This window comes from Otolemur garnettii, unplaced genomic scaffold (genome assembly GCF_000181295.1).
Source record: "Otolemur garnettii isolate 467f Iridium unplaced genomic scaffold, OtoGar3 scaffold00009, whole genome shotgun sequence".
In the NCBI taxonomy this organism is placed as follows: domain Eukaryota; kingdom Metazoa; phylum Chordata; class Mammalia; order Primates; family Galagidae; genus Otolemur; species Otolemur garnettii.
This window is the reverse complement of record NW_003852404.1, coordinates 8,781,429-8,788,228: the sequence shown is the minus strand read 5'-3', so window position 1 is coordinate 8,788,228 and position 6,800 is coordinate 8,781,429. Positions and strand designations below refer to the sequence as shown.

Genomic DNA, 6,800 nt, shown 5'->3' with positions numbered 1-6,800 from the left:
GATACCCACAGGTGCCCCCACAGCTTGGGCTTCACGGGAAACGCCAGGTGAAACCATCAAGGCAGAAAGGGTTCAGTGTCTCTGCCTTGCCCTCAGCTCCCACTGGGGGTGGAGTGCTGCTACAGATCCCGGCGCCCCCAGCCCTGCCTCCAGGGGGTCGAAGGTTCCTCACTGGACCAATCCCAGCCCCCAAAGGAGGCTCCAGATCTGAGAAGTGAAAATCAGAATCCTCATTTAGATGGTTCAATATCATAAGCACAGCCTCACTCTGGGACGCAGAGCCGGGTGGATCTCTTGAGCACAGGAGTTTGAGACCAGCGTGAACAAGAGCGAGACCCCATCTCTAAAACAAATAGCAAAACTAGCCAGGTGTTGTGGCTGGTGTGTGTTGTCCCAGCTTCTTGGGAGGCTGAGGCTAGAGGATCACTTGAGCCTAAGAGTGTGAGGTTGCTGTGAGCTATGACACTGCAGCACTCTACCAAGGGTGACAGAATAAGACTCTGTCTCAAAAAAAAAAAATAGCCGAGCATTGTGGCAGGCGCCTGTGGTCCCAGCTACTTGGGAGGCTAACGCAGGAGACTCGCTTGAGCCCAGGAGCTGGAGGTTGCTGTGAGCTATGATGCCACAGCACTCTACCCAGGGGGACAGCTTGAGGCTCTGTCTCAAAAAAAAAAAAAAGTTCTCAAACTCATGTGAGAAAAAGTGCTGAATACCTGGGGCGGCACCTGTGGCTCAAAGAAGTAGGGTGCCCGCCCATATGCCAGAAGTTGCGGGTTCAAACCCAACCCTGGCCATAAACTGAAAAAAAAAAAAAGTGCTGCATACCTAATTGCTGAACCTCACATGGTCCCCTTCGCAGTACTCCCCTTGGCCATCAGGTGACCATGGTGATATTTACCAATAAGGTATGCAGCATTTTTTTCTAGGGTGGGTTTGAAAACTTAATGGTCCAACGTTATACATGTATATGTCACTGAAATCAGACACAGGGCTCCCAAATAGAGCTCAGGCAGGGGGACTCTAACAGAGGACCCAACTCCTAAGGGCCAAACCCCTTTACGCATGATCTCATTAAGTCATTGCTGCAATCTTGATGGACAGGTACTCTTATCCCAACTTTAGAGGTCGAAGGTCACATAACGGGTGGCAACAAAAGTAGGATTTGGATCTAGATGCTTTTAACTGCTATATTATATCCTCCTTTAACCTGGACATTATGTTTCTAATAATATTACCCAATGTAGCATCAGCTTTTAAAATACTTTATACCCCACACGGTTGACTCAACTATCTTGTGGACAGCTAAATCTGTGGATTCAAGTCATGCTTCTCATGAGAGACACTAGAGAAATCTTATTAAAAATCAGATTTCCATGGCTCTGTGCCCATAGCACAGTGAATATGACGCCAGCTACATACACTGAGGCTGGCAGGTTTGAACCCGGCCCCAGACTGCTAAACAACAACGCCAACTGCAACAAAAAAATAGCTGGGTGTTGTGGCAGGTGCCTGTAGTCCCAGCTACCTGGGAGGCTGAGGCAGGAGAATCACTTAAGCCCAAGAGTTTGATGTTGCTGTGAGTTGTGACGTCACGACACTCTACTGAGGGCAACATAAACTCTGTCTCAAATTAGAAAAAAAATCAGATTTCCAGGCCAAGCGCAAGTAGCTCATGCCTGTAATCCTAGCACTTTGGGAGGCTGAGACAGGAGGTTCACTTGAGTCCAGAAGTTCAAGACCAGCCTGAGCAACATAGTGAAACCCCTGTCTCTACCAAAAAAAAAAATTTTTTTTTATTAAATCATAGCTGTGTACATTAATGCAATTGTGGGGTACAACATGCTGGTTTTATATACAATTTGAAATATTTTCATCAAACTGGTTAACATAGACTTCACGGCATTTTCTTAGTTATTGTGTTAAGACATTTATATTCTACATTTAGTAAATTTCACATGTACCTTTGTAAGATGCACCGTAAGTGTGGTCCCACCAATTACCCTTCCTCCACCCAGCCCTCCCCCCTCCCCACATAAAAAAAAATTTTAAGGGGAAAAATCAGCCCAGCATGGTGATGCACACTTGTAGTTCCAGCTACCTGAGGCTGCTCTGCTAGGCAGGTTACCGTGAGGTGTACTCTGGCCTGGACAACAGAGCAAGACCCTGCTTTAAAAAAAAAAAAAATCAGACTCTCAGATCCTATTCCAAAGCTGGTAATTTAGAGTTTTGAGATAGGGCTTGGGGACCTACATGCTAAAGCTAAAATGCATATTTCTAGGCCTCAGAGTTCTCTATGCACCAGTTGTGGGGTGAGTCTGCAGCATACGTATTTTTTTAAACCTGTGGTGATGCTAAGAGTTCAGGATCACTGTCCCCCGCTGAAAGTCCCCAGGCCATTACTCTCGTAGTCCCACCACTCACCACTAGGTGGCGTGACAATACGCCGCCCAGCAGACCAGACCACCCACAGATCGGGGCCTCCAGACAAGAGTCCCGCAGACAGAATCCTTACCATCCCTGGCCTCTCTCTGCAACCCCAGAGAGTGGGTCTTGCTGGAGAAATGTCTTTTGTTTTTGTTTCCTCACAGAAAGCAAGAAATGCAGGCAAAATTTGGAAGCTGGCCTCAGGGCAAATCAAAAATCCCCTCTGACACACCTATTACCTTCCAGCCAGGAGGCCCAGATCCTGAGCCCCTTGTTAGGGGGTCACCCACACTTGTGAGGGTGACAAGGTCACCCAGTGGGAGGCGAGCTGAGGAATGGTCTGATGCCAAACCACAAGGCCTTCCTCTGCTCCTGTGACTCCAACACCCTTGAGGCTGCAACTGTTTCTTCTCCTCCAGTGGGTTGGCAGGCAGGTGGCCTCCAGGAGCAGGGCCACAGGGCCATGTGGGCAGCCCTGGGAAGGCGGATGCACACCTGGGGGCCTTAAAGCAAGGTCAGACACTTCACCCTGTGCTGCCACCTGCCTCCTCTTCCAGTTCCCACACAATAAATGAACCTTCCTGTTGGCCCCTGGCCAAGCCAGGGAGGGCCTTTCCCTCTGGGGGCTGGGACACCACTGTGACAATCAGGCAGCCAGGTGTGTCATGTGGGGAGAGGGTGACCCTAGGGGCATATGATGCAGATTCACAGAAGGACCCTGGAGGCGGGGGTCCCCAATCATCCTAATGGCTAGAACCTGTGAATTACATGGCAAAGGGGAACAAAGGCTGCAGATGAGATGAAGGTTATTAAACTAAAAACAGGGAGCATGTCCAGATTAGATTATCTGACGGGCCCAATGGAATCACAAGAGTCCTTGAAGGTGGGTGAAGGAGGATGAAGAGGTGAGTTGGGAGTGGATGTGGCTTTTTTGGAGGAAGGTGGGAATGAGGCAATATCAGAATGACTCAACCTTCACTGTTGGCTTTGAAGACAGAGCCAAGGGGTGCAGGCAGCCTCTACATACAGGAAAGGAAGAGAAAACAAATTCTCCCAGCGCCTCCAGAAAGGGACACAGCTGGCATCTTGATTTTAGCTCACTGAGACCCAGGTCACATTTCCATTGGATTATAAAAGACTCTTTCTCTTCCTGTAAGCTGTCCTAGGAAGAGCCCCAAGGCAATAAGGTAGTCGGGGCCAACAGCCCACAGGAAGCTGAATCCTGCCAATAGCCATTGGCTGAGCCCAAAGCAGGGCCGCCCTCCAGTCTAGCCTCCGGTAATGTCACCCCTGTTGGTTCCTTGACTGTAGCCTGTGACAAAACGCAACCTCTCATAGAACCTGTGAGATAATAATACTGGTTTTCACAGAACCACTAATTTGGGGGGCGATTTTTTACACAGGAATAAATAACTAACTTAGCAAGGGACAATTTACAGAGACAAAGCACTTCCTCCCCAAAGTGGGCGCTCTTAAAAGTATGTTGAAAACTGAAGGAGGGTCCATCCCCGTGGAAGTGACACAGATATCTAATTAGTAACTGCAGTGAACAATAACATTGATAATAATAAGAGCTGACTGGGCGCCAGGCACATCTGTCAATATTAGAAAATGTATTCGGTCCTCCCAGCGATCCCACAGGTAGGTATTATTACTTTCACTATTTTACAGATGCAGAGACTGAAGCACAGAAAAGTTAGGTTGTATGTTTTAAAGCAAATGTGAGTGTTTTATTGAACAGAATGTGAAAGTTGCATGCGCTTGTTCAAGATAAAACACAATGCAAGCCTGTGCTTATCTGGGTGTGGCCCTTGCCAGCCACGACTCTGCCTACCCTGATCCCCACCCTACGGTACTCAGCCCCTCTCGTCCCACTTTTGGCTTTGGCAGGGCAGAGTTTGAGAAACAGCAGCGGGTTGGTGTCTGGCCACAGCCTAGCAGATGTCTGTGAGCAACTGTTGCCCAGGATGGCGGCCACCAGCAGCCTTCACGGCACAACACCCAGGCCTGGGACCCAGGGGTGCCCGGGGGCTCTGCCTCCCAAAGAGCAGCCGTGACCCAGAGCTCCAGGCTGACACCTTAATGCCCCACATCTGTGAGGGACCAGTCAACAATGTTTACCAAATGCCTCCCGCACGGCAGATGATAAATGCTGGGCGTTCACCATCCAGCAGAAATGACTCTGACCCTTGCCCTCATGGAGCTGACAGCACAGGGAAGCCGGAATCAATGAGTCGAGCGACATTTGTAACAAAGGTCACAAAGATACGACCCAGCAGAGCATTTTCCAAAAAGGAGAAAGTGTTCCTTCCTCGCTTGGTGTCTGCCCCAGGTGTTGCTCCACCAACCACTTCCAAGCAGTGCCCAGGGCCCCGTGCCATGGTGACTGGTCCCAAGGACATCTAAGGGACAGAGGGGATCAATTTCCCTGCAGCAGCAGGCATAGAACCACATCCCTCCAAATTATTGCTTCAAGAATTAGGTTTTAGGTGAGATTCCGGTTGGAAGGTGCCTCCCGCAGAGCATCTTGCGTGGTGATTAAGGCCTGGTGCCCGGGCTGTCTGGGCCCAGCTGGCTGCCCTGTCTGCTTCTTACCAGCTGTGTGACCCAGGGCCCAAACTCAACTTTTCTTAGCCTTGGTCTCCTCGTCCGTCAAATGGGTAACAGTAAAGTTGTCATGAGGATGAAACAGGAAGGAGGACGTAAGCGTCCGGCACAGGATCCCAGCAATAGTTCTTGTGATCCTTACTCTCACCCTTGGTGCTGTCCTGGTGAGCCCTCATGGTTCTGTGCAGACTACCACCTCTGCGGCAAGGGTCATGTCCAGGTCGAGGACAAGAGCTGAGAAACCCAGAGCAGATGGGACAAGGGACTTTCAGGGACACCCTCAGGCAGCCCTGCCAATGCCTCTTCCCCCAGGGCCTGTCTTCAGCAGCTGCCCCTGTGTCCTTCCCAGCCCTGGGCTGCTGATTGTCCTCAGCTGAGGAGCTGCATAGATGCAGAACCTCTGTTCTGGAATCTTCCACAAGAGCCAAGATGGGAAGACTCTTCTAACCAGTAGAAGCAGCAGAGAGTCCTGGGACCAGTGCTTGGCTTCCTGTCAGGGGGAGCTGGCCAGTGGGGCCTCCATCTTTCTCATGGACAGCGGGATTGTCTAGTTAGACAAGCCCAGGACATTAGGGCTCAGAGAGGAGATGTAACCTCAGCCTCCTCCATCTTGGCAGAAAGAATGGTTCTACAGTCCTTGATTAAAGAAGAAGTCTTCATAGCAACACTAGTGAAACTGTACTCTGTGGAACCCCAAAGGGCTCTGAAGAACCCCCACAGGCAAACTTAGGAACATGGGAGCCACGGCAACTCATCCCGACCAGCAGGTACCCCTAGGCCGGCCTTGGGTGCTCACTTGTCATCTGCCAGCCCAGCTGAAGGAGAACAGGCCTCAGCACCCAGAGAGCTGCCTTCGGGCTGGTGCCACCACCCATGGTGGTCACCTGCACAGGCTGAGCATAGACGATGGCCCAGAATCAGTCGCCTCATCTGAAGAATAAGTCCAGAAATACTTGCACCATTCCCTCCCTCAGCTGCTGGGGGCACGAAGCAGGCCCAAGTAAGGGAGCATCAGAGCAGCAAAGCCCTTCACATGTCACCCACTCGCCCTCCTGTTAGGGTTGAGCTCGTTCCCTGCCCTCGGGACATCTCAGGACGGGAGAGCCTTCTAGTGGGGATTGGGAGGGCAGAGGGGGTAGAAACCAGGTAGGGTTTGGGTCTGGAATAAACATAAACCGTGCTGTGAATTTCCTGTACTCATTCAACAAATGCTGACTGTGCGCTTTCTCTGGACGTGACCCTGAACTTTCCTGGGGCCCCTACCCTCCAGGAGCTTACGTTCTACTGGAGGAAGATGTGTAAGAAATAAATTCACTGAAGGGTAACAGAGCTCTCATGGGGTTTCCAGGACACAGAGAAGGGACAAAAGAGGAGTGTCCCAGCCTCCACCGTGCTTGGGATGACAGACCTCTGCCCTCGTGAACCTGAGTTTGTTGGAAAGAGGAGCGAGTGTCAGAGCAGAGGAGACAGGGCCCGGGACCAGCAGTCAGAGGATATGAGTTCAAGTCCAGCACTGCCTCCTATGTGCATTGCAATCCTGGGCATGTAACCCCAACCTCTACTGGTCTCTGCTTCTCATCCAACCAGAAAGGAGAGCATCTGGATAATTCAGGCCCCTGGAATTGTCCAGAATGCTGGACAGCGTTCAATCCTGACGCGGCAGATTCTAGAACAGATGGTGATGCTATGATTAGAATGCTGCTCCAAAGAGCCCCTGAACTTGGTGGTTCAGCTGGCCGTCATTCCCCAGGGAAGCATTGGCGGGGGGG

General features: G+C 50.9%; 1 long non-coding RNA gene across 1 annotated transcript in view; it reads right to left on the bottom strand.

Moving 5' to 3' along the window:
• Positions 1-319: 319 nt before the first annotated feature.
• The window catches only part of LOC111723223, a 17,120-nt gene continuing 10,639 nt past the window's right edge, over positions 320-6,800 (bottom strand). The window contains exon 3 of the long non-coding RNA XR_002771807.1: positions 320-343. This is a non-coding gene — a long non-coding RNA (uncharacterized LOC111723223). The remainder of the gene's footprint in view (positions 344-6,800) is intronic.